This window comes from Saccopteryx leptura, chromosome 6 (genome assembly GCF_036850995.1).
Source record: "Saccopteryx leptura isolate mSacLep1 chromosome 6, mSacLep1_pri_phased_curated, whole genome shotgun sequence".
NCBI classification, from domain to species: Eukaryota; Metazoa; Chordata; class Mammalia; order Chiroptera; family Emballonuridae; genus Saccopteryx; species Saccopteryx leptura.
The window spans coordinates 131,394,319-131,420,348 of NC_089508.1; the positions used below are offsets into that span (position 1 = coordinate 131,394,319).

The following is a 26,030-nucleotide window of genomic DNA, read 5'->3' on the forward strand; positions in this document are numbered from 1 at the left end:
CTGCACTAGGTATTAGCCACAACATAGCACACACTGTGAAGAATTGCATAGTGTTGAGGAGGGCAGGCTCAGGGGCAGATTCTAGGCCATTTGCCAACTGCCTCAGGTAAGTTGTGTAACTTCTCTGAGTTTAATTTATAAAATGGGGACTTTACAGCTTGTTGTGAGAATTAGGTGAAAACATATATCAAGGGCTACCTAGTGCCCAAAGTACAGTGAGCAACTGAGAAACATTCAACACTGGTATGATGGTGGTGATGATCTTGAGCTAGACATGACTTTGTGCCTCTCAACAGCTGAAGAGCTGTTTTCTCTGCCTTTTTTTTTTTTTTTTTGTGACAGAGAGAGGGGCAGACAGACACAGAGAGGGAGAGAAATGAGAAGTATCAATTCTTTGTTGTGGCTCCTTAGTTGTTCATTGATTGCTTTCTCATATGTGCCTTGACCGGGGGGGGGGGGGGTCTCCAGCAGAGCAAGTAACCTCTTGACCCCTTGCTCAAGCCAGCGACTTTGGGCTTCAAGCCAGTGACCATGGGATCATATCTATGATCTCATGCTCAAGCCAGCAACCCCATGCTCAAGCTGGAGACCTTGGGGTTTCAAACCTGGGTCCTCAGCATCTCAGTCCAATGCTCTATCCACTGTACCACTTCCTGATCAGGCTGTTTTCCCTGCTTTTACTCTTTCCACTGGCCAAGGTCCCATCTACTCAGTCTATTCTTCATACAGCAGCCAGAGTGATCTGTTAAAATGCAAAGAGGAAGTGGTGTAGAGTAGGAACTTTAATTAAGATGTTGGGGTGAATGAGACAATGTGATGATAAAAAAGGAATTATGAATGGTGCAACAGGACAACAAGCTGTAAAGTCCCCATTTTGTAAAGCTCAGAAAAGTTACAGAACTTACCTGAGGCAGTCCAGCAAATGGCCTAGAATCTGCCCCTGAGCCTGCCCTCCTCATCATGCAATTCTTCACAATGTGTGCTATGTGGTGGCTAATACCTACCCCGGAACTCAGATCACATACAGTAGGTTGTGTCATTTTCCTGCTCAGAACTCCCTAAAGTTTCCCATTACACCTAGAATCGGATCCACAGTCCTCGTTTATCAAAGCCTCCGGGCCCCTATGTGATCTGCTCGTTTCTCTGCCTTCTGCTACGGCTCTCCGCCTGACCCTCTGCTTCGCTGCCATGGCCTGGGCTCTTCAAGTTCCTCCACCACCCTTGTCATGCCTGTTGGACCTGCTGCCTGAATGCAGCCCCCACTAGATCCTCTCCTACGTCATCCCTCATTTATTCATGCATCGCAGTAAAGCCCATCCAGGGAAGGAGAAGACTGTCTGCTGGGTCCTTGCTGCACTCCATCCTCCACTGGTCAGATGCACCCCATGGGCAGGAACATCCTGCACCTCTGCGCTGCAGTGAGTGGCTCCCCTGGCAGCCTCTGGGGAATCCAGACCCCCCCCACCCCACCCAGGTCCAGTCTGACTAAGTGCATAGACATAAGGCCAGTGTCTTCTTATCAGCTGGGGCCCATGCAGGGCCCCTTGATCTGAAGGTAGTGGCAGTCACAGCAGGGGCACCTGGCTCTAAGTCTGTGGGAACAGCACAGAGAAGCACACAAGTTGCCAAAGCCCTGGTGTAGGGTGGAGGCAAAGACTTTGGTGCAGCTACACAAATTTTTTTTTTTGATACAATCATATTTTTTTTAATTTTAATTTATTGTGTTTACATAGATTCAAGTGTCCCATCGAATATATCTCCCTTTCCCCCCACCCCCGTGTTCCCCTTGATACCCCCTTAGCCCCCTCCCCCCAATCCCCTCCCCCCTTCCCTCCAGGATTTGCTGTCCTCTTTTTGTTTCTGTGTTATGTATACATAATTTCACTAATCCTTTTCCCTTCTCTGATCCCATTCTCTCTTCCTCTTTCCCTCTGGTCCCTTTGACCTCTCCTCTGCCTCTATGCCGTTCCTCAGTTCACATTGTTCATTAGATTCCTCATATGAGTGAGGTCATATGATATTTTTTTTTCTCTGCCTGGCTTATTTCACTTAACATAATAGTCTCCAGGTCCATCCATGTTGTCGCAAAAGGTAAGATTTCCTTTTGTTTTTCATGGCTGCGTAGTATTCCATTGTGTATATATGTACCACTGCTTTTTAATCCATCCATCCACTGATGAACACTTGTGCTGTTTCCAGATCTTTGCTATTATAAACAATGCTGCAATAAACATGGGGATGCATTTCTCATTTTGAATCAGTGATTTGGTATTCTTAGGGTATATTCCTAAAAGTGGAATAGCTGGGTCAAACAGCAAATCCATTTTTAATTTTTTGATGAAATTCCATACTGTTTTCCACAGTAGCTGCACCAGCAGTGCAGGAGGATTCCCTTTTCTCCACATGCCAGCATTTATTCTATGTTGATTTGTTAATGAGTGCCATTCTGACTGGTGTGAGGTAGTATCTCACTGTGGTTTTAATTGCATTTCTATGATGATTAGTGATGTTGAACATTTTTTCATATGCCTATTGGCCATCTGTATGTCCTTTTTGGAGAAGTGTCTAGTCATTTCTTTTACTCATTTTTTATTGGATTGTTTCCTTCCTGGTGTTGAGTTTTACAAGTTCTTTATAAATTTTGTTATTAACCCCTTATCAGATATATTGTTGAATACATTCTCCCATTGTGTGGTTTGTCTTTCTATTTTGTTCATAGTGTCTTTAGCTGTGCAAAAGCTTTTTAGTTTGATATAGTCCCATTTGTTTATCCTGTCTTTTATTTCACTTGCCTATGGAGATAAATCAGCAAATATATTGCTGAGAGAGATGTCGGAGAGCTTACTGCTTATGTTTTCTTCCAAGATGATTTATGGTTTCACGACTTACATTTAAGTCTTTTATCCATTTTGAGTTTATTTTTATGAATGGTGTAAGTTGGTGGTCTAGTTTCATTTTTTTTTTTTTTGCATGAACTTGTCCAATTTTCCCAACACCATTTGTTAAAGAGACTGTTTTTACTCCATTGTATACTCTTACCTCCTTTGTCAAATACCAATTGACCATAGAGGCATGGGTTTATTTATGCGTTCTCTGTTCTGTTCCATTGATATATATATGCCTGTTCTTATGCCAGTATCAAGCTGTTTTGAGTATGATGGTCTTGTAGTATAACTTGATATCAGGAAGTGTGATACCACCCACTTTATTCTTCTTTTTTGAGATTACTGATTCTATTTTTGTTCTTTTTTGGTTCCATATAAATTTTTGGAATATTTGTTCTATATCTTTGAAGTATGCCATTGGTATATTAATAGGAATTGCATTGAATTTATAGATTGCTTTGGGTAATATAGACATTTTAATGATGTTTATTCTTCCTATTCATGAACATGGTATATGCTTCCACTTGTTTGTATCTTCCTTGATTTCTTTTATTATTGTTTTATAATTTTCCAAGTACAAGTCTTTATCCTCCTTGGTTAAATTTACTCCTAGGTGCTTTATTTTTATTTTTTTGTAATAGTGAAGGGGATTGTTTCCTTAATTTCTCTTTCAGACAGTTTATTGTTGGTGTATAAAAATGTCACTGATTTCTAAATATTGATTTTATATCCTGCCATCTTGCTGAATTCATTTATCAGGTCCAGGAGTTTTTTCACTGAGATGTTAGTGTTTTCTGCTTACAGTATCATGTCATTGGCAAATAATAATATTTTTACTTCTTCTTTTCCCACTTGAATTCCTTTTATTTCTTCTTCTTGTCTGATTGCTGTGGCTAGGACTTCTAGAACTATGTTGAATAAGAGTGGTGAAAGGGGGCACATCTGCCTTGTTTCTGTTCTTAAGGGGATTGCTTTTAATTTTTGCCCATTGAGTATGATGTTGGCTGTGGGTTTGTCATAGATGGCCTTTATCATGATAAGGTATGATCCCTGTATTCCCACTTTGCTGAGAGTTTTGATCATAAATGGGTGCTGAATTTTATCAAATGCTTTTTCTGTGTCTATTGATATTATCATGTGATTTTTCTCCTTCCTTTTGTTTATGTGATGAATCACATTCATTGACTTGCATATATTGTATCAACCTTGCCTCCCCAGAATAAATCCCACTTGATCATGATATATAATTTTTTTCATGTATTGCTGGATTCAGTTTGCTAATATTTTGTTGAGAATTTTAGTATCTAAGTTCATCAGGGATATTGGCCTATAGTTTTCTTTCTTTGTATTGCCTTTGCCTGGTTTTGGAATGAGGATTATGCTTGCCTCATAAAAGGAGCTTGGAAGTCTTCCCTCCTTTTTAATTTTTTGAAATAGCTTGAGAAGGATAGGAGTTAGTTCTTCTTTGATTATTTGGTAGAATTCACTTGTGAAGCCATCAGGCCCAGGACTTTTGTTTTTTAGGAGTTTTTTGATTACTGTTTCAATCTCATTTGTTGTAATTGATCTGTTTAGGTTTTCTGATTCTTCCAGATTGATTTTTGAAAGATTATGTTTCAAGAAATTTTTCCATTTCATCTAGGTTGTCTAATTTTTTTGGCATACAGTACTTCATAGTATTTTCTTACAATCCTTTGTATTACTGCTGTGTCAGTTGTTACTTCTCCACTCTCATTTCTAATTTTATTTATTTGAGTCCTCTCATTTTTTCTTGGTGAGTCTGGTTAAAGGTTCATCAATCTTGTTTACCTTTTCAAAGAACCAGCTCTTGGTTTCATTGATTTTCTGTAATTTTTTTTAGCCTCTATGTCATTTATTTCTGCTCTAATCTTTATTATTTTCTTCCTTCTACTTCCTCTGGGATTTACTTGCTGTTCTTTTTCTATTTCTTTTAGGTGCAAGGTTAAGTTGTTTATTTGAGCTTTTTCTTGCTTCTTAAAGTATGCCTGTAATGCAATGAACTTCCCTCTCAATACTGCTTTAGCTGTGTCCCACAAATTTTGTTTTGTTGTATGTTCATTTTTATTTGTTTCAAGGAAACTTTTTATTTCTTCCTGGATCTCATTGCTAACCCATTCGTTATTTAATAGCATGCTATTTAGTCTCCAAGTGTTTGCATGTTTTTCAGTTTTTCTATTGTAGTTAATTTCTAATTTCATGCAGTTGTAATCAGAGATGATGCTTGGTATGATATCAATCTTTTAAATTTTACTGGGACTCGTTTTGTGTCCTAACATGTGGTCTATCTTAGAGAATGTACCATGAGCACTTGAAAAGAATGTATATTCTACTGCTTCAGGGTGAAAGGTTCTGAAGTGATCTATTAAATCCAGTTGATCTAATGTGTTGTTTAAGGCTGCTGTTTCTTTATTTTTTTTTCTTAAGGATCTATTCATTGATGTTAGTGGGGTATTAACATCTCCTGTTATTATAGTATTGCTGTTGACTTTGCCCTTTATGTTGATCAAAATCTGCTTTACATATTTAGATGCTCCTATATTAGGCTCATAGATATTTATAATGGTTATATCTTCCTGTTGGATTGCTCCCTTTATCATTATGTAGTGACCTTTTTTTATCCCTTACTACAGCCTTTGTTTTTTGTTTGTTTGTTTGTTTGTTTATTTTTTTCTGAAGCTGGAAATGGGGAGAGACAGTCAGACAGACTCCCGCATGCACCCGACTGACCGGGATCCACCTGGCACGCCCACCAGGGGTGACGCTCTGCCCACCAGGGGGCGATGCTCTGCCCCTCTGGGGCATCACTCTGTTGCGACCAGAGCCACTCTAGCGCCTGGGGCAGAGGCCAAGGAGCCATCCCCAGCGCCCGGGCCATCTTTGCTCCAATGGAGCCTCGGCTGCGGGAAGGGAAGAGAGAGACAAAGAGGAAGGAGAGGGGGAGGGGTGGAGAAGCAGATGGGCGCTTCTCCTGTGTGCCCTGGCTGGGAATCGAGCCCGGGACCTCTGCACGCCAGGCCAACACTCTACCACTGAGCCAACCGGCCAGGGCCTACAGCCTTTGTTTTAAAGTCTATTTTGTAAGATATAAGTATTGCTACTCCAGCTTTTTTTTCCTTTCTGTTTGTGTGAAATACTATTCTCCATCCCTTCATTCTCAGTCTATGTGTATCCTTTGTTCTGAGGTGAGTCTCTTGTAGGCAGCATATGAATGGGTCCTGTTTTCTTATTCATTCAGCTACCCTATGTTTTTTTTATTGGAGCATTTAATCCATTTATAGTTAAGGTTATTATTGATATCTAGTTGTTCATTGCCATTTTATTCTTTAAATCTATAGTTCTCTTTTTCTAGATTTTTTTCCTTTCCTTTCCTCTGTTTACAGCAGGCCCCTTAACATTTCTTGCAGCATTGGTTTGGTTGTAATGAATTCCTTTAGTGTTTTTTTGTTTTGTTTTGTTTTTGTCTGGGGAGCTTTTTATTTCTCCTTCAATTTTAAACAATAGCCTTGCTAGAAAAAGAAGTCTTACTTGTAGGTTCTTGTTTTGCATTATTTTGAATATTTCTTGCCATTCTCTTCTGGCCTCAAGTGTATCCATTGAAAAGTCAGATGTCATCCTTATGGGGGCATCTCTGTAGGTATTGACATGTTTTTCTCTTGCTGCTTTTAGTATTCTTTCTTTGTCTCTTAATTTTGGTATTTTAATTATGATGTGTCTTAGTGTAAATTTCTTTGGGTTTCTCTATAATGGGACTCTCTGTGCTTCTGATCTTGTGTGATTTTTTCCTTCATTTATTTAGGGAAGTTTTCAGCTATGATTTCTTCAAACAGGTTCTCTATTCCTTGTTCTTTCTCTTCTCCTTCAGGAACCCCTATGATGCATATGTTGTTTCTCTTAATTTTGTCCCTCTCTTAGAGTTTCCTCAGACTTTTTGAGCCTCTTTTCTTTTTGCTGCTCTGCTTCCGTGATTTCATTTACCTTTGTCCTCTAAATCGCTGATTCGATCCTCTGCTTCATCCAGCCTGCTTTTAATTTTTTCTAGTGTAGTCTTCATTTCTGATATTATATTTGTCATTTCTTACTTATTATTTTTATGATTTCAATGCCCTTTTTGATGCTTGCTATCTCTTTATTTAGGTGCTCATTATGTCCTTCCATTGTTGCGCTAAGATCTTTGAGCATCCTAACAATCATTATTTTAAACTCTGCATCTGGTAATTTGGTTACTTCTATCTCATTTAGTTCTTTTTCTGGGGATTTCTCTTGTTGATTAATTTGCATTGCATTTCTCTGTCTTCCCATTTTTTTCTATGTATAGTCTCCTCCTTTGGGTGTGCTGTTTGAATAATCAACTGAGTCTAGGGTTTAAATTTTCTGCTTCCAGCTATCAGTTGTGTTGGTTCTAGATCTTCTTGGGTTGGCATCATCTGTTGTTTGTAATCTGCTGTGGGCTACTTGTCATCAGCTACTGCTCTTTTTGCTGTTTGTGTGGGTGATTTCTGTCCCTGGGTAGTTTGGGAGGGGCCAACCTGTCTACAAGGATCAGCTTCCTTCTGTTTAGAGCTGTCAGCAGCTCCATACAAGCTGCAAGCTGTGAAAGATTTGCCTATGCTTTTCAGCTGTTCCAGCTCCTCTTGCAGCTGCCTCATCTCTCCAGAGTCCTCTGTTGAAAGACTGTAGTGTGGGCCCGACTGGCCTCACTTAACCTACTCCTGCACAGATTGCAAACTTGTTGGGTTAGGGCAGCTGAGGTTGGAACTATGATATTAGTGGGACCCCCTACTTCAGGGGTCTCTTGGGCTGTAGCTCAGTACAGGGAATGTGGCCCCTACTCCAAGACCTAATCCCTCAGCCTCTGCTGGATACCCAAATTTTATTTCTCCCCAACAAGGTAAGCTGCAGGCAAGTTTGAATTCCTCTGATTTTTGTTTCTGCTGCCTCTAATTGCTAGCTACATGCTGGGCCCAGCAGGGAACTCCAGGGATTAGTGCAGATTTGGGGTCAGTGGGCATGGATTGCTCTTTGGTCCCAGCTGTCACTCTAACCAGGCTTTTTTTTTTTTTACATATCTCAGTAGGGTGTTGCCACAGGAGTGTGGTGGGTGTGGCCTCTGAGTTCCAGAGGTGTGGCCTGCCTGCCTGCTCTCCAGGAAGGGGCTGTTTTCAGCAGTGGAGGGGGAAGGTGTAGCTCAGGTCTCACCAGAAACCTGAGTCACTGACCCACCCCCTGTTTTCTAGCCTTTTTCAATGAACCTTTCCCCTGGCTGGATATGGAGAGATTTCCAGGGGTGGAGCAGCTGCCTTTCCCCAGACTGGTGCAGGATAAAGGGATCACTCCTCCCTATATATGTCCACTTTAGCCCTGAAGAATGACTCAGCGCAGGTGTTCTGGTCACTGTCACTGTGCCTCTACCTTTACACTTTCCTCATGCAACTCCAGTTCTCTCAGCTCTCCTGCCCCCGAAGCCCCAGGCAACTGGCCAGGAGCAAGATTTTCTGCACAGGCCCTTCAAGGCTGAATCTGCCACTCTGAAAGCTGTCTCCTCCACCCACCCACCCCCACCCCCCACATACAGAAACCCTGTTCTTTTCACCACTCAGTGCTGTCTGGTTGTCTCTTCCAGTCACTGGGGCTCCAAGCTGGGGCTCCGGGCCTGGGTTGAATCCCTTCACCTCTCAGAGTCCTCCCCACAGTGAGAGTCCTTCTGGGCACTCTGCCACCACTCACTCCTGGAAGCAGGGCAGCCCCCACCGTGTCTCTGCACTTCCTACCAGACTCGGTGTGGTTTCTTCTATGATCCTTAGTTATAGTAGAGTCCTCTTCGTTTCATCCAAAGTTGGTTTTTCATGATGGTTGTTCTTAAATTAAGTTGTAATCCAGTTTGGTCCTGGGAGGTGGCTGTTGTAATGTCTGCCTACTCCATGGCCATCTTGGAATCCCAGTTACACAGATTTGGGTTGTATGTGAACCAAGTCCAATTTCATCATATAGATGCTCACCTTGCATAGTTCTCTTCATCATACTTGAGATGACCTGCTATACTATTTACTATCCATTTGAATGGAGTATGTAATCACAAGAATGGAATCTCCATAAGGTAGGAGCTCATCTTTTTGAATGATCTATTTTTTTAAAAGAGGGTCATGTTATTTGCCATTCTGTATGGATGAGTTGGAAACCAAGCTCATGACAAAAATTTGTGAGTGTGTCTTTTCCTTTTTGAATAAATGTGATTGGCCCTCCTTTGCTGTCCCCCTGCTGTGCCCCTCCTCTGTCCCTCATCCCCTCCCCAGCAGGCAGTGGTGCTTTGTGGTTTGGAGGTCTGGCCTTCTCATCCCAGTTCTTTCTGTGCACATGGGGCTCTGAGAGTGGTTGAGCTTCACAGCTTTCTGTTATCATGGCCTTTCAATCTAGCCCCTGAGGGGTTAGATGGGACTTTTTTCTCTGGAAACACTATCATGGTAAAGGGTTTTGTGTTTTCTCCCTCCACTTTCACCATTCATAATTCCCTTTTTATCATCACATTGACTCATTCACCCTCAACGTCTTAATTAAAATTCCTACTCTACACCAAGTCCTCATTGTCTTGAAAAGTCTTCCAAATCACACGTATCTCTTCACTGAATGTCTCCATGCTGGCTACTTTTCTCCTAAATTAAAGTTGAACTATTATTTCTGAGTGTGATTTTTAGGTTGAGAATTTTGAATCTATTGCCCATATTTGCTTAATTTCTAGATGATTAAATGAATCATCATTTAAGAAATAAGCATTTATATTAGATTTAGGGACAAGCTCTTTTTAGATTGGAGAAGCCCTACCTTCTATAGGTACTAGCAAAATAAAGGCACAGACTTGTAGAATTGAAAATGGCCATAGGAGTTCATTCAGTATGACTGTCTCCCACTTCATCACCCCCCAACTCCCACTTGAGAGAGGAGGAGATAAGACCCAGAAAGGGGGAACTTATCCAGGATCACCTAGTCAGAAAGGAGCAGAGACAGGAGAGGGACCTCGTCCCTGTGTCTCTCTATTCAGGTCTCACCCAGGACTCAGACTGCTTCTTCGAAGAACTTCATGGTTTGGTTTGAAGATTTATTAAGACATTTTTTGGATAGGCAGCAGAACGTTCAGCAGAACGTTCAATTATTCAAGACAAGAAAAATGGTTTCTTGTCTTTTCTCTCCTCACATGACCTCCTATAGGGGGCTTCTATGGGGTATTTCTGGGCTGTGTCTGGCCAGCCCAGAGAGGACCTGACTCACAGCTAATGACAGGAAATTTTTGGTTGAATCTGGAAGAGGTGTCCTGCTCCCTCCCCTACCCACAGCTGTATGTCACCTCTACCTCAATCCGAAAAGATCTTTAGAAGATATATAATTTGGCAGCAGTTTTGATCATATGGTTGTGTTTTTAGTAAGAATAGAAATTTAAAAAGTTTGAGGAGATGACGTCAGAGTAATGGCGGAGTAGGAAGTGATACCGATAAATCTCCCCCAAACCTCAACAAGATCTTCAACCAGAAACAGAAAAACCTATCCTTGGAGCCTCCAGATATTTCGCAATACACCCAAAGGTATGATCGAGCGAAAAATTGGCTAAATATATAACCAAACCCCGAAGGAAATAGGGAGTAAGAAATGCTCTGCCTTCCTCACTAACCTAAACAGGGCGATTTTCACTGGAAACTGAGAATATAGAAACTAAGGCGGGCAAAGGGGGTGAATAGATCCAGGCCACGGCACAAACGGCCGAACCAGGCTGTGGCACGGAGATCTAAGCCAAGGAAAAACTGTTCCTGTGACAACCTGGGCAATACAGCTAACACTTGCGCCAAACCCAGAAAAGAAAGACAAGCAGCGCAGCCATTTTACCTGATCCCCTGGTAGGCGCATAGTGGGCGAGAGATTCCATCCAAAGCCCCTGGAGGGTGCGCCCGTGTTACTCCACAGAGAGGCAGTCAGAGGCCTTTGTGTGGGCCGAAAGCCTCCGGGCTGCCCCAGCACCCGGGGAGAGCCGCACACAGGGAGGAAGCGAGAGCTAATTCCAACACTGGAACTTTTCAGTGCGGGCAGGAGGTTTCACTCAGAGGGCGAGACTCCGGCCTCACATCCTGGTCTGCGCGCACGGAGAGTGGGAAGGAGACTCCTCCCAGCACCTCCGGAGTGGGAGCCCGTGTTGTCCCACGGAGGGGCAGAGTCGGGGGCCTTTGTGTGGGCCGAGGGCAGAGTCACGGGCCGCCCCAGCGCCTTGAAAGAGCGGCACACGGGGACGAGCGAGAGCCAATTCCAACATTGGAACTTTTCAGTGCGGGCGGAGGGTTTCACTCAGAGGGCAAGACTTCCGGTCTAACATCCTGGTCTGCGCGCGCAGACCCGCCCGTGTTACCGGACAGAGTGACAGAGCCAGAGGTCTTTGAGTAGGCAAAAGCCCCGGCTGATTATGCTAGCAGCTCTGACTGACTGAGCCTTACCCAGAGCCCTGTGCTGAGTGGAAATAAGAGTGGGGAGTTGCCCGCTCTTTGAGCCTCTTACTATCCAGGCAGAGGCAGCAGCAACCCCATAGCTGGATTCTCAGGCTGCTGGTTGAGGAAGGAAAGACTAGGAGAGAGGCTCCTGGAACACGGACTCTCTCACTGTCGGAGCCTATAAACGCTAATGAGCCTCGACTGCGAACGAGACTGAAGCACAATACATGACATCGCCATAGAGACTTATCAACTGCAAACCTCTACCTGAGCGTGCCAAAGAGGCAGAACCCGGGGTACAGAGTCGCCGACCAGGAAGAGGGAGAGAAAAGAAAAAGCAAGAAGATAACCTCTCAAAATCAGAATAATCCGCAGACTTTATAACCTATCCCATTTTATTATATTTGTTCGTTTGTTTCTCTTATCTTCATCCTTGATTTTTTTTTCTTTTTTCTTTTTTTTTTTCCTCCTCCAATTTGGTCATTTAACTCCCTACCGGTCTTACTCTCTCCTCTCCTTGAACTACACTACCCATAAGTGTTACATCTCCCATTATCTTTTCTTTCCTCTTCCTTTCTCTCTATGAGGGTTGCACTCCAAAACCCTTAACTCTCTCTCTCTCTCTCTCTCTCTCCTCTTTTTTCTTTTTTCTTCTTTTAGTGGTTCCCTCTTTTTTTCTCTCTCTCTCTTCTTTTCTCCCTCTATATTAGTTTCTTCCTTTTTCCTTTACATCTCCTCTCATTCAAACCTCAATAACAAACAAATTATTTTATCTGGGACTCAAACTTATGTTTGTGGCATTTTGGGGGGTTTTTACTTCACCTTTTTAACTCATCAGCAGTGCTCCCATCCCTGGCTCTCCATTTTATCAAGCTCTTGTTCCATTAAATACAATAGTAAATTTTTAATTTGTCCCCCCATTTTCCTGTTTCCTTCTTACTCCTCTCATCATAACTCTTAGTCAACCAACATCTAAACGCAAATCATTTTATTCTTGATCCAAATTTTTTCATTATTTGCTTTTTGTGGGTCCATACCCCCACCCCTTTTTTTTTTCTTGCCCCTTTATTACTTTTCCCCAATTCAGGCCCTCCATTACAGGCATTGTTTGTTCTATTAAATACAATATAATTCACAGTTCACCACAAGATTTTCTCAAGAAAGAAGGGAGAGGAGAGGAGAGAAAAAAGGGGGGGGGGGATAATTTCCTTTTTTAAATTTTTATTTTATTTTATTTTTCTTTATTTCATTATTAATTTTTTTTAAAAAAAAAACAACTTTTTTCATTTTTTAATTTTTTTAACTTTTTATTTTTTATTAAATCTCATTAATACTATCAACAAAACCACCCTCAGATGCCATTAAGGAAGAGAAAATCGAATATCATGGATACAAAAGAAAGAGAGGTAACACAGCTACATGAGGAAAAATCTATGAAGAAAAAATTTAATATATTGGAAACCTTGGAGTTAAATGACAGAGAATTCAAGATAGAAATCCTAAAAATCCTCCGAGATATACAAGAAAACACAGAAAGGCAATTTAGGGAGCTCAGAAAACAACTCAATGAACACAAAGAATATATGTCCAAGGAAATTGAAACTATAAAAACAAATCAAACAGAGATGAAAAACTCAATTCACGAGCTGAAAAACGAGGTAACAAGCTTGGCTAATAGAACAGGCCAGATAGAAGAGAGGATTCGTGAAATAGAAGACAAGCAACTTGAGGCACAACAGAGAGAGGAAGAAAGAGACTCAAAAATTAAAAAAAATGAGATAGCCCTACAAGAATTATCTGACTCCATCAGAAAGAATAACATAAGAATAATAGGTATATCAGAGGGAGAAGAGAGAGAAAATGGAATGGAGAACATAGTCAAACAAATAATAGATGAGAACTTCCCAAGCCTGTGGAAAGAACTAAAGCCTCAAATTCATGAAGCAAACAGAACTCCGAGTTTTCTTAACCCCAACAAACCTACTCCAAGGCACATCATAATGAAATTGGCACAAACCAATGGGAAAGAAAAAATTCTCAAGGCAGCCAGGGAAAAGAAGAATACAACATATAAAGGAAGGCCCATTAGATTATCATCAGATTTCTCAGCAGAAACTCTACAAGCTAGAAGAGAGTGGACCCCAATATTTAAAGTCCTGAAAGAGAGGAACTTTCAGCCACGAATACTATACCCATCAAAGCTATCCTTCAAATATGAAGGAGAAATAAAAACATTCACAGATACAGAAAAGATGAGGGAATTTATCATCAGAAAACCCCCACTCCAGGAATTACTAAAGGGGGTTCTCCAGTCAGATACAAAGAACAAAAAAAAAATAAAGCCACAAGTAAAAGCTCCAAGAAGAACACAATAAAACCAAATTTAAACTGTGACAACAACAAAAAGAAAGGGGGGAGAGGATGGAGATTAACAGTAGCAAAGGATGATGGAGTGCAAAAGTACTCACAAAATAGTGCACTACAATGAACAGGGTAGGAACCCTTTTCATTACCTAAAGGTAACCACCATTGAAAAAACCACCACAGAAGCACATGAGATAAAAAAGATAGCAACAGTGGAAAGATGTATGGAATACAACCAAATAAAAACAAAAGATAAAAAAATGAAAGAGAAGGATCAAACAAGACACAAAACTAACAGAAAGCAATCTATAAAATGGCAATAGGGAACTCACAAGTGTCAATAATTACACTAAATGTAAACAGATTAAACTCACCAATAAAAAGACACAGAGTAGCAGAATGGATTAAAAAAGAAAATCCAACTGTATGCTGCCTACAAGAAACTCATCTAAGTAACAAGGATAAAAACAAACTCAAAGTAAAAGGCTGGAAAACAATACCCCAAGCAAATAACATCCAAAAAAAAGCAGGTGTAGCAATACTCATATCTGATAATGCTGACTACAAGACAACAAAAGTACTCAGAGACAAAAATGGCCATTTCATAATGGCTAAGGGGACACTGAATCAAGAAGACATAACAATTCTTAATATATATGCACCAAACCAAGGAGCACCAAAATATATAAGACAGCTACTTATTGACCTTAAAACAAAAACTGACAAAAATACAATCATACTTGGAGACCTCAATACACCGCTGACGGCTCTAGATCGGTCATCCAAACAGAGAATCAAAAAAGATATAGTGGCCTTAAACAAAACACTAGAGCACCTGGATATAATAGACATCTACAGGATATTTCATCCCAAAGTGACTGAGTATACATTTTTATCCAGTGTACATGGATCATTCTCAAGAATTGACCATATGTTGGGCCACAAAAACAACATCAGCAAATTCAGAAAAATCGAAATTGTACCAAGCATATTTTCTGATCATAAAGCCTTGAAACTAGAATTCAACTGCAAAAAGGAGGAAAAAAATCCCACAAAAATGTGGAAACTAAACAACATACTTTTAAAAAATGAATGGGTCAAAAAAGAAATAAGTGCAGAGATCAAAAGATATATACAGACTAATGAAAATGACAATACGACATATCAGAATCTATGGGATGCAGCAAAAGCAGTGATAAGAGGGAAGTTCATATCACTTCAGGCATATATGAACAAACAAGAGACAGCCCAAGTGAACCACTTAACTTCACACCTTAAGGAACTAGAAAAAGAAGAACAAAAACAACCCAAAACTAGCCGAAGAAAGGAGATAATAAAAATCAGAGCAGAAATAAATGAAATAGAGAACAGTAAAACTATAGAAAAAATTAATAGAACAAAGAGCTGGTTCTTTGAAAAGATCAATAAAATTGACAAACCCTTGGCAAGACTTACCAAGGAAAAAAGAGAAAGAACTCATATAAACAAAATCCAAAATGAAAGAGGAGAAATCACCACGGACATTGTAGATATACAAAGAATTATTGTAGAATACTATGAAAAACTTTATGCCACTAAATTCAACAATCTAGAAGAAATGGATAAATTCCTAGAACAATACAACCTTCCTAGACTGAGTCAAGAAGAAGCAGAAAGCCTAAACAGACCTATTAGTAGAGAAGAAATAGAAAAAACCATTAAAAACCTCCCCAAAAATAAAAGTCCAGGACCTGACGGCTATACCAGCGAATTTTATCAAACATTCAAAGAAGACTTGGTTCCTATTCTACTGAAAGTCTTCCAAAAAATTGAAGAAGAAGCAATACTTCCAAACACATTCTATGAGGCCAACATAACTCTCATACCAAAACCAGGCAAGGATGGCACAAAAAAAGAAAACTACAGACCAATATCTCTAATGAATACAGATGCTAAAATACTAAACAAAATACTAGCAAATCGAATACAACAACATATTAAAAAAATAATACATCACGATCAAGTGGGATTCATCTCAGAATCTCAAGGATGGTTCAACATACGTAAAACGGTTAACATAATACACCATATCAACAAAACAAAGAACAAAAACCACATGATCTTATCAATAGACGCAGAAAAGGCTTTTGATAAAATACAACACAATTTTATGTTTAAGACTCTCAACAAAATGGGTATAGAAGGAAAATATCTCAACATGATAAAGGCCATTTATGATAAACCATCAGCTAACATCATATTAAATGGAACAAAACTGAAGGCTTTCCCCCTTAAATCAGGAACAAGACAGGGTTGTCCACTCTCTCCACTGTTATTTAATGTGGTACTAGAGGTTCTAGCCAGAGCAATCAGACAAGACAAAGAAATAAAAGGCATCCATATCGGAAAAGAAGAAGTAAAGGTATCACTTTTTGCAGATGATATGATCCTATACATCGAAAACCCCAAAGAATCCACAAAAAGACTACTAGAAACAATAAGCCAATACAGTAAGGTCGCAGGATACAAAATTAACATACAGAAGTCAATAGCCTTTCTATATGCCAACAATGAAACAACTGAGAAGGAACTCAAAAGAATAATCCCCTTCACGATTGCAACAAAAAAAATAAAATACTTAGGAATAAACATAGCAAAGAATGTAAAGGACTTATATAATGAAAACTATAAACCATTGTTAAGAGAAATTGAGAAAGATATAATGAAATGGAAGAATATTCCTTGTTCTTGGTTAGGACGAATAAATATAATCAAGATGGCTATATTACCCAAAGCAATATACAAATTTAATGCAATTCCCATCAAAATTCCAATGACATTTTTTAAAGAAATAGAGCAAAAAATCATCAGATTTATATGGAACTATAAAAAACCCTGAATAGCCAAAGCAATCCTAAAGAAAGAGAATGAAGCTGGGGGCATTACAATACCTGACTTCAAACTATATTATAGGGCCACGACAATCAAAACAGCATGGTATTGGCAGAAAAATAGACACTCAGACCAATGGAACAGAATAGAAAGTCCAGAAATAAAACCACATATATATAGTCAAATAATTTTTGATAAAGGGGCCAAGAACATACAATGGAGAAAAGAAAGCCTCTTCAATAAATGGTGCTGGGAAAACTGGAAAGCCACATGCAAAAGAATGAAACTGGACTACAGTTTGTCCCCCTGTACAAAAATTAACTCAAAATGGATCAAAGATCTAAACATAAGACCTGAAACAATAAAGTACATAGAAGAAGACATAGGTACTAAACTCATGGACCTGGGTTTTAAAGAGCATTTTATGAATTTGACTCCACAGGCAAGAGAAGTGAAGGCAAAAATTAATGAATGGGACTACATCAGACTAAGAAGTTTTTGCTCAGCAAGAGAAACTGATAACAAAATAAACAGAAAGCCAACTAAATGGGAAATGATATTTTCAAACAACAGCTCAGATAAGGGCCTAATATCCAAAATATACAAAGAACTCATAAAACTCAACAACAAACAAACAAACAATCCAATAAAAAAATGGGAAGAGGACATGAACAGACACTTCTCCCAGGAGGAAGTACAAATGGCCAACAGATATATGAAAAGATGCTCATCTTCTTTAGTTATTAGAGAAATGCAAATCAAAACTGCAATGAGATACCACCTCACACCTGTTAGGTTAGCTATTATTAACAAGACAGATAATAGCAAATGTTGGAGCGGCTGTGGAGAAAAAGGAACCCTCATCCACTGTTGGTGGGAATGTAAAGTAGTACAAGCATTATGGAAGAAAGTATGGTGGTTCCTCAAAAAACTGAAAATAGAACTACCTTATGACCCAGCAATCCCTCTACTGGGTATATACCCCAAAAACTCAGAAACATTGATACGTAAAGACACATGCAGCCCCATGTTCATTGCAGCATTGTTCACAGTGGCCAGGACATGGAAACAACCAAAAAGCCCACCAATAGATGACTGGATAAAGAAGATGTGGCACATATACACTATGGAATACTACTCAGCCATAAGAAATGATGACATCGGATCATTTACAGCAAAATGGTGGGATCTTGATAACATTATACGAAGTGAAATAAGTAAATCAGAAAAAACCAGGAACTGCATTATTCCATTCGTAGGTGGGACATAAAAGTGAAACTAAGAGACATTGATAAGAGTGTGGTGGTTACGGGGGGAGGGGGGAAAGGGAGAGGGAAAGGGGGAGGGGGAGGGGCACAAAGAAAACTAGATAGAAGGTGACAGAGGACAATCTGACTTTGAGTGATGGGTATGCAACATAATTGAAAGACAAGATAACCTGGACTTGTTGATCTTTGAATATATGTAACCTGATTTATTGATGTCGCCCCATTAAAAAAATAAAATTTAAATTAAAAAGAAAGTTTAAAAACTGGTGCAGTAATATTATACACACACACACACACACACACACACACACACACACTAGGGAATATTAAACTTTCTGATCTTATATACATTGATACTTTCCTTTTGTGTATCTCCGAGTCTATCTGGCAAAATCTCTCACTAACGACCTAGAACAGGGGTTGGGGGCAGGTCACCTGAACTTACGTTTCCTTTTAGCTGTTTCATTCCAAACTTACTGAATTGTATGAAGTTGAAACTTAACTCTTTTTTTCCCCAAAGCATTCTAGTTGGGTACGGAGAATCATCAGTATGCTTTCAAGTTCTGAAGCAGGGTTTCAAGCAAATTCTAAAATTTTCTGTGTGAGATCCAGCCTATTTAGAGCAATTCAAAGAGGTGCCAAGGTCTACTGGCATCTGATGCCACTTCCCTGAAGGCTTGTTTGATTTCATCATTCACACTTTACCTTTTTTATTCCAAGGTGACTTTTAATTTGACTCCTATTATGCAGAGTAGTCACAATAGCTCACTTCAGATGCTAGCATTATCTCCAGGGATATTTTGTACATCTGGTTTGTAGCAGCCACATTCTCCCTCTTCTTGGGGAAGCAGAGGAAGTTTGTGGAAGTCCAGTTCCCATTCCCTGCAGTAAACAGAGCTATTTCTGATCTTGGTCAATCTGTAGACCCCAACTTACATATGACCCTGAGTTATTAAAAGCACACAACCCAAGGCCTGTCCGGGTTATGTAATGGGGCCATGAGACCGAATCAGGGACTCTGTGCTCAGAGCTGAGATCAGGGATTTGGTTTTTCAAACAACTCACAATGTGGGAGGGAAGATGAACTTGGCCTCTGAGCTGTGGGGCACTATCTTGACCAGGATGTAGAATTACATTTCAAAGGGAGCTACAGTGTGTTTCCAAGCTTCCCTGCTTCCTTTTATGTCCAGTCTTTCTTGTCTTTTTCCCAAGATGGAAAGTGCCAGCTCTTTCTTGATCCAGCTACAGAGAATCTGACCTCAAGCTTTGGAGGTCAGTTATAGGTGGCCTTAGCAGAGTCCTGATCAAATCTGAGAGAGCACATATCTTCCAAGGCCCTGGGGGCCCTAAGGATGAAGTCAGTTTTATCCCAAATTGTGTTATCCATGTGGGCAGTCACAGCAGACCTGAAAGTCACCTGGTGTCATCCGGCTCCTCATTTTATAGATGGGGAAATTGATACTCTAGCAGAGACATGACTGGCTTGCAGTTACCAGCTGAATAGTGGTGGAGGGTGGGCTGGATTGCAAACCCAAGCCTGTGTGAGGTGAGGCTGTAAGCCCATCCACATGCTAGATGTCTCCCCAGCATCTAGCATAGTGCCTGGTACATAGGAGGGCTCAGTAAATAGCTGTGGAAGGAAAGAGCAAATGTAATACCTCTTCCTCCATGTCAGCCTGGTTGTCTTCCCCTTCTCCTGAGATTTGACTAATTTTACCCCCAGAAAAGCCCCTCTGCCCCTCCTATAGGCCAGTAATACTGCCCTGTGATAACAGGGGCATGGACAAGACACTGCTCCCCTAAGCCAGAAAGTCACCCACTGTCCACACAGCCAGAGCAGGAGGCAGTCCTTCAGAGAGGTCCCTAACCATAGGTCACCACCATCCTGGCCTGGCTAGGGTCTTCCTCTTAAATTTGAGGCTGGATTGGGACTACAATATGACCACTTGGGGGGCCCTCGTTGTTACAAAGGTGTTTCCAGTTTATTTGAGCTTCCAGACTGATCTCTAGGCCAATTAATAAAAGCAAAATGACAACTTTTTTGCAGTCTAAAAAAGTTGTGGGTGTTGAAGAAGGACCCAGAAATGTTTGGGAACCTTAGGCTTAAGGATGAGATCCAGGCTGCAAGATGCCTAGTTCTAAAGAAAGAACCTTTTGGTCACAGCATGGCCAAGCTAGGCAAATGCGACGTGGGCCTGCCCCTGTATGCCCAAGATTTTATAAGATTCTGCAGTTGGAAGAGGGAAGATTCAGAAGGAAGAAATACAAAGTTTGTTTTTCTCAGGTTGTTGGCTAGCAGGGAGGGAGGGTGTCATCTGACTTTGCTTCCAGGGACAGCTCTTGGTGTAGTGTACTGGCCCCACACTGGCTCTACAAGCTATTTGGCCACTGATTAAGACCAGCTGTGCATCTTGAGAGCACAGCCTTGGAGAATCTAGCCCCGAAAGGGGCCGGGAGGAGAGAGACATAAAGGAGGGGTGTTTTGGAGGGTGCGAGGGGGTTGTCACCTGCCAGGCTCCCCGCGAGTCGAAGGCGGGAGCGACTCCCTCCCGCCGCAGGTTGCTCTGTAGCGCTGGAGTCCTCGCGGCCCGTGTGCGTGCCCCGCTGCTCTGCGTACCTGCCGTGGACTCGGCGCAGGTCTGAGCCGCGGGCTGGCGGGCCGCGCGCACAGGTAGCGGCGATTGCAGGCGGGGCCGGGAGGGTGACGTCACGAGCTCCGGTCAGGGCGGCAGAAATAGGGCAGCCGCGGCGCCAGTGGCACAGCAGCGGGCAGCGGCAGCTGGGAGAGCTGGACCCGCGCTCGACCACCTCCAGGGCGCCCGAACCATCCGATAGCCAGAAAGACAGACTCAAGGACGCGAAGCAGGCTCGCCACCACGGAGCGCTCCCGCCCGCCCGCGGGAGTTCGGCCACCTGGTCTTTCCTTCGGCCCCAGCCGCTTCAGGTACGCGGGCACCGGGAGGGTGCCAAGCCGCCGCCACCAACCGGTCGGGCTGCTCCAGCGGCTTGGAGTCTCCCCGCAGGGCCCGGAGCGGTCGCTTGCTTGTCCTCTCAGCCCGCGCCAGGAGAGCCAAGTTTGCCGGCCTGGCGGGTGGCGGGAACAGGTCCACGGGACCCGAACTCGGCAGGGGCTCCGGGACTTGGGGCCCGGGTCTGCAGTAAGGACCAGAGTGACCTAGATGGCGCGCGGAGCGCGGCACAGAACAGCTGGGGCCGAGTCCGCAGCCCGCGCAGGACTCCGAGACCCTGCAGCCGCGGCTTCTGGGCTCCCGATCCAGAGCAGCGTCGGCGAGCCGCGGTCCTTCCACCAGGACCCGTGCCCTTGGCCCCGGGCGGGGGTGAGGGGCGGGCGTGCCAACTCCCTCCTCCCTCCAGCTTTGCGGGGAAACTTGCGCGTCCTCGCTGCAGCTCGAAGGGCCCGCTGAGCTCGCCTGGTCCTCACTTATCCGAGCTCTCCGCATCTGGGTTGAGCGTGGGGCTCGGCGGGGGAGGCTGGGAGGAGGAACCTGGGACAGAAGCCGGCCCCGGGCAGTCCGCCCCTCTCGTTCTGCTGGGCTGGTCTGTTCCCAGCGAGCCTCAGTGTTCCTTGCTGGGGAGCCACTAGGAAGCAGTTTGTTTGGGAAGGTTCAAGCAGGAGGCTTGGTCCTAAGAGAGCCTGTACTGGGGGAATGATCGTTTCTCTGCGCTAGCAAAGGAAACGTGTTCCAAGTTTCGGGGAGACCTAAGCGAGGCAGGTAGAACGCTCTGCTTTCGGCGCGTGTTGCCTCGGGTTTGAGGCGAGAGCAGTGCGAGCCTCGGGGTTCCCTTCCGCTGACACAGGGGCGCCCGGAGTGTGTTCGCAGGAGGCCTGCCACCTGAGGGCTTCTGCACCCTCCGCTCTAGGGGCACAAACCCACGGGAAGCAGTGGGGTTTCTCTCAGTGCCCAGGACGTGGTGAGAATCCGTGCATTGCGTTTGCCTGCTGCTACTGCCTGAGGACCGGGAAACCTGAGCCCTGCAAGGTCTGTATCATCGCCCAGAGAGTTGGTCCCCCTTGAGCAGTCCAGCCAACCTCGCTCCTGATAACTGTCGCGACGTTGATGAATAGCGCTTCCACAGCCTCAGCCTCTTCTCCTCTCCCCTCTAGGTGTCGCTTCTGTAGAGGTTTCTAGCGAGTGAAAAACAGCGCCAGTAGCTTTTTGGTCTGTTCCCTTCGTCCGTTTATTGCAATGCTGTGTGTGCACCAGGAACTGTACCAGATGGGCCCCCGACATGCAAACATTTATCCACATTTTCTGGCTCAAGGATAAATAAAATTTCAATAGGAGGTGGCACGGTAATTACTGATTAGTGCACTAGAAATGGGCCTATATGGTAATCCGTGAGTGAAGAAAAGGGATGGGAGAGAAATTGTGAATTTTCTTAAAAGTCTCAAGTTATTTTTCTACCATCAGGCTTAGGGGAAAGCCAGAGATGACATCCTATCCTGGAGTGACCTGGGACAGGCTCTGAGTCTGGGCAGTGGTCAGGTGGAGGGTTTACCTGGGAAGCAAATGGCCAAGGAAATGAGTGATGTTTCTATGATGCTAGAGCCGCGGCAACCCTCATTTGGTAGCTCAAAGGGAAGACTTGCACTGATGCCCCACAGAGCCCAGTGATGCCTGCTTCCCCTCTGGTTTTGTGAGCAGACACTGCAGCATCACTAGACCATTTCTGTTTAGACACACTCAGCTGAACATTCATTTCTTTCCATCCCAGGAGAAAAGACAGCCCCTCCCGAAGGACTTCAGACTGAAAATGGTCTTTGATGTGATCTATTAAAATTGCTCATTAAAGTTGTTTTAGTGGCTTCTGCTCTCTTAGAGATTTATGATCACCCCCAGTTTTTGTTAACTCCAGGAAGGCTCTTTCTGCTCCAGAGAGCGGCCCCTTGTTCTTCTGGGAATTGGGAGAACTTCTGTTCCTTTGGTTATGCCCTGGAGGGGCATGATGTAGGGGTAGGTTGGATTTTTCTACCTTGATCAGTCAGTCACCCAGGATTCATCTACTAAAGGCTGCATGATCTTTTTAAAAAAGTGATCTTCATGTTGTGATCTTTTGTTTGACTTAACACTATATTCCAGAAGCTGGAATTGACTTGTCAAGATTTCCTAAAAATCTACCTTAATTCCTGCTTTGCTTTTTTGGGCATTTCTCTTCAGACTCAACCTTCTTGTGTTGCTTTGGTGGTCAGTTGTGTGCTTACTAACTTCATGGAATTAGGTAGTTATTTCAAGAGCACATCTCTCCTTACATTTTCCTCTCTTGATGCATAACACAGGTGTGGAACTTCAAATAACATAGAACTACAGTTGAGAGAAGATGTACTTTAAGAGGTATAATCTGAATGTTAGAAGGGTATGGGTTACTGGAAGTGTGTGTGTGACTTCACAGTAAAAAGGAGTGCCATAGATTTATACATTGTGCATAGACTAATTTAGGCATCTAATTTATCAACTGCTGGAACAAGTCAACCAAGGATCTAGAGTAGGAATTAATAGGAAATGCAATATAACTTCCTTATGGTTTGTTGTAAGGTTATCCTGATATATTTCCATATTTCATTTCCTGAGTTGGGGATTAGTATTTTAGGGATTATTTTAGGAACTTTGAATCCCTTTCTTTTTTCCTAAAACACTCAAAAATAAAAACTAGTGTGCTAAACTTCCCAGAAGAAACTTAACTGCTCAGCTGAACAGTTTTTGCAGTCTTCTGGTTTTAGGTTTGGGTTTTTATGGCTTTTCTTCCTGTCTACATTGGGCAGACAGACAGAAGAGGACTACAGGAGTTTGGTGGGCCCCAGATAGTTTCTATTTGTTGATTGCCAACATCCCTGTATTAAAATTCAACGCACCTCAAGTGATTGGCTAGAACATACACTTTTTCAGTTAGAAAGGTTGGAAATGTAGATGCCTCAGGGTCACAAACCTTACCTGTGCTCTTCAAGGTTGGGTGTTGTCGCTTGGTTCTGCCAAATCATCTTCATACTTTCTGGTTCTATTTGTTACAAAGAAAAGCCATTTCCATGTAGGTAACCCATAATGTCTGCTTTGGTAATATTTCTATATCCTGGGAGAGAGCCCAAGAGAGAGAACTGGTGACCAGTCTCCTCCAAAGCTCTGATTGGTGAATTCCCACTTTTTTCAAATAGAGCTGGTTCCCACAGGAGAAGGGAGAAGTCTGTATTAAACCCACTGCCAATGAGACATCAGTGCTTCCCCCTGACCCTGTTCACTAGAGACAGTTTATATGCTGGCCTCTGTGTCCTGGTGGGCCAGGTTGGGGATTTACATATTCATACTGATTTCTTCCTAATATGTCGTATTTTTCAACTTTTTTCAAAAAGCAAGTCAATTTAGAATGTTACATCATACAAATTTGTAGTACCTTATAATTTTAAATACAAATCAGTATTTAAAAAGAACCAGTCCAAGACTATATTATAAAGTCAGAAAATTTTGTGATTTTTACAAAATTAGGTAGATGCCCTATGGGGTCTGGCAATGCAAAAGTATTCCGTATGTGAGTTTGTGACAAGATAAGGAACAAAGCAGTTGCCTAGAAGTCAGAATGCCTGGGCTTTAGACCAGATCTGGTCAGACAGTGGGTAAATTCCTTACCCTTACCCCACCCGGGGCTCTGGTGTCTTGTCTGTGCAGTGGACAGGCTGGCTCCTGGTCCCTGTGAGTGAGGCCAGAGAGGAAACTTCTGAGGGTGAGTGAATTACTTCTCTTGGAAATGAGATGTCTTAAATGTCAAGGGATTGTGTTTTATGAGTTATTGGAAAGAAAAGGTAGTCCTAGCTCTTTTATGAAAACAATCTCAGGTAGATTTATAACCAGTCTTAGGACTCTAGCAGGGACTAGAATGAATGAAGTTTATAAACCTAAATTGATCTCAGAAGGAACTCTAGTTTGCACAGAGAGGGTTTGCAACCTTATTGATGGTGCCTTCCCACATCTGAACTGGGAGATTCTTCTACTTCCTTCTGTCTGAAGACCAGTAGGGCTATTTGCATTTGAGGAGTAATTAATGTGCCAACAGGCCACTTGCCCCAGCGTGGCTCTTTGCTGTGTGGTACACTCATGAGCTGAGGTGCATCCTTGCTGCCTGGCATTCTGTGTATCCCCTTGTGGTTTCTTTTTTCAACCACATTTCTTCTTGGCCAATAGAGACAGCAGCAGGGGGGCTGAGGAGAACCAGCTGAGTGACCCCACCTTGGGCTGAGGTTCCGGAGGGGAGCAGCTTGGCTTTCCCTTGCTCTGCTCCTCTAGGCTTGGTTGGACCCATGGAAGTGGAAGGAGTGCAGCTCGTGGCCACTTACAGAGGAAAGGGAGGCTTGGGGCTCAGGGTCTCCTTTCTTGCTCTACATGGATTCTCCCCATCATGCTAGAAACAGCTATTTATTAAAATAAGATATTACTAAATGTTGAGTGGTAGCAGAGATCAGGAGTTAGGAGCATAGACACCGAATTCCACTGCCTGGCTTGAAGTCCCATCTCTATCACTTACTTGCCGCATGGCCATGGCAGGGTACTTACCATTCAGTGACCTGTCTCCTCTATCATCTGGCTAGGTGAAAATCATTACCCTCCTCGTGGAGTATAAATGAGGGTTATGAGTTAAGACCTCTGAAGCATTTAGGACAGTGGCTGACATGTAGTAATTGCTGTGTAAGTGTTAACCAGATAGATAGTCTCTATTTGGTTATTAGATCATCAAAATTGATTTAGACCCAATATTAATTCTTTTTTTTTTTTTTTTTTTTTTAATGAACTGAACTGTCATAAAACTCAAGCTGTAAATGTTTAGGCTGTCGCTCCTATAGATGTAATGAAGTGTCACTCACCAGAGTAAAATGACATCTAAGACACATCTGCTGTGTAATGGAGTTCCATCTAGTGGTGACCGAGCTGAGTTCAACTTCACAAAGAAGCTGCCTAGGAATATTTCAGTAGTTGGCCTGGCTGATGTGTTCCCCTGGATGTATTCAAATAAAATCTTTCAGGACCTCAACAGAAACCAGATGAAACCAGAGACAATTCCAGGTGCAACAGAACAGGGCTGGGCTCCAGACTCCTGAAACTACAAACAGCTGGTTTAAAGCCAGAGGTCAGGCTTCACCTTCCTAAAAGATGTGA

At 42.5% G+C, this 26,030-nt stretch overlaps 1 protein-coding gene across 2 annotated transcripts in view; it reads left to right on the plus strand.

Annotated features, from left to right (window-relative positions):
- The first annotated feature begins 20,596 nt into the window (after window positions 1–20,596).
- The window catches only part of FSTL4 (follistatin like 4), a 592,181-nt gene continuing 586,747 nt past the window's right edge, over window positions 20,597–26,030 (plus strand). For both annotated transcript variants that reach the window (XM_066388059.1, XM_066388060.1), the window contains exon 1: window positions 20,597–20,815. The gene's annotated coding sequence lies outside the window, so the exon portion shown is untranslated. The remainder of the gene's footprint in view (window positions 20,816–26,030) is intronic.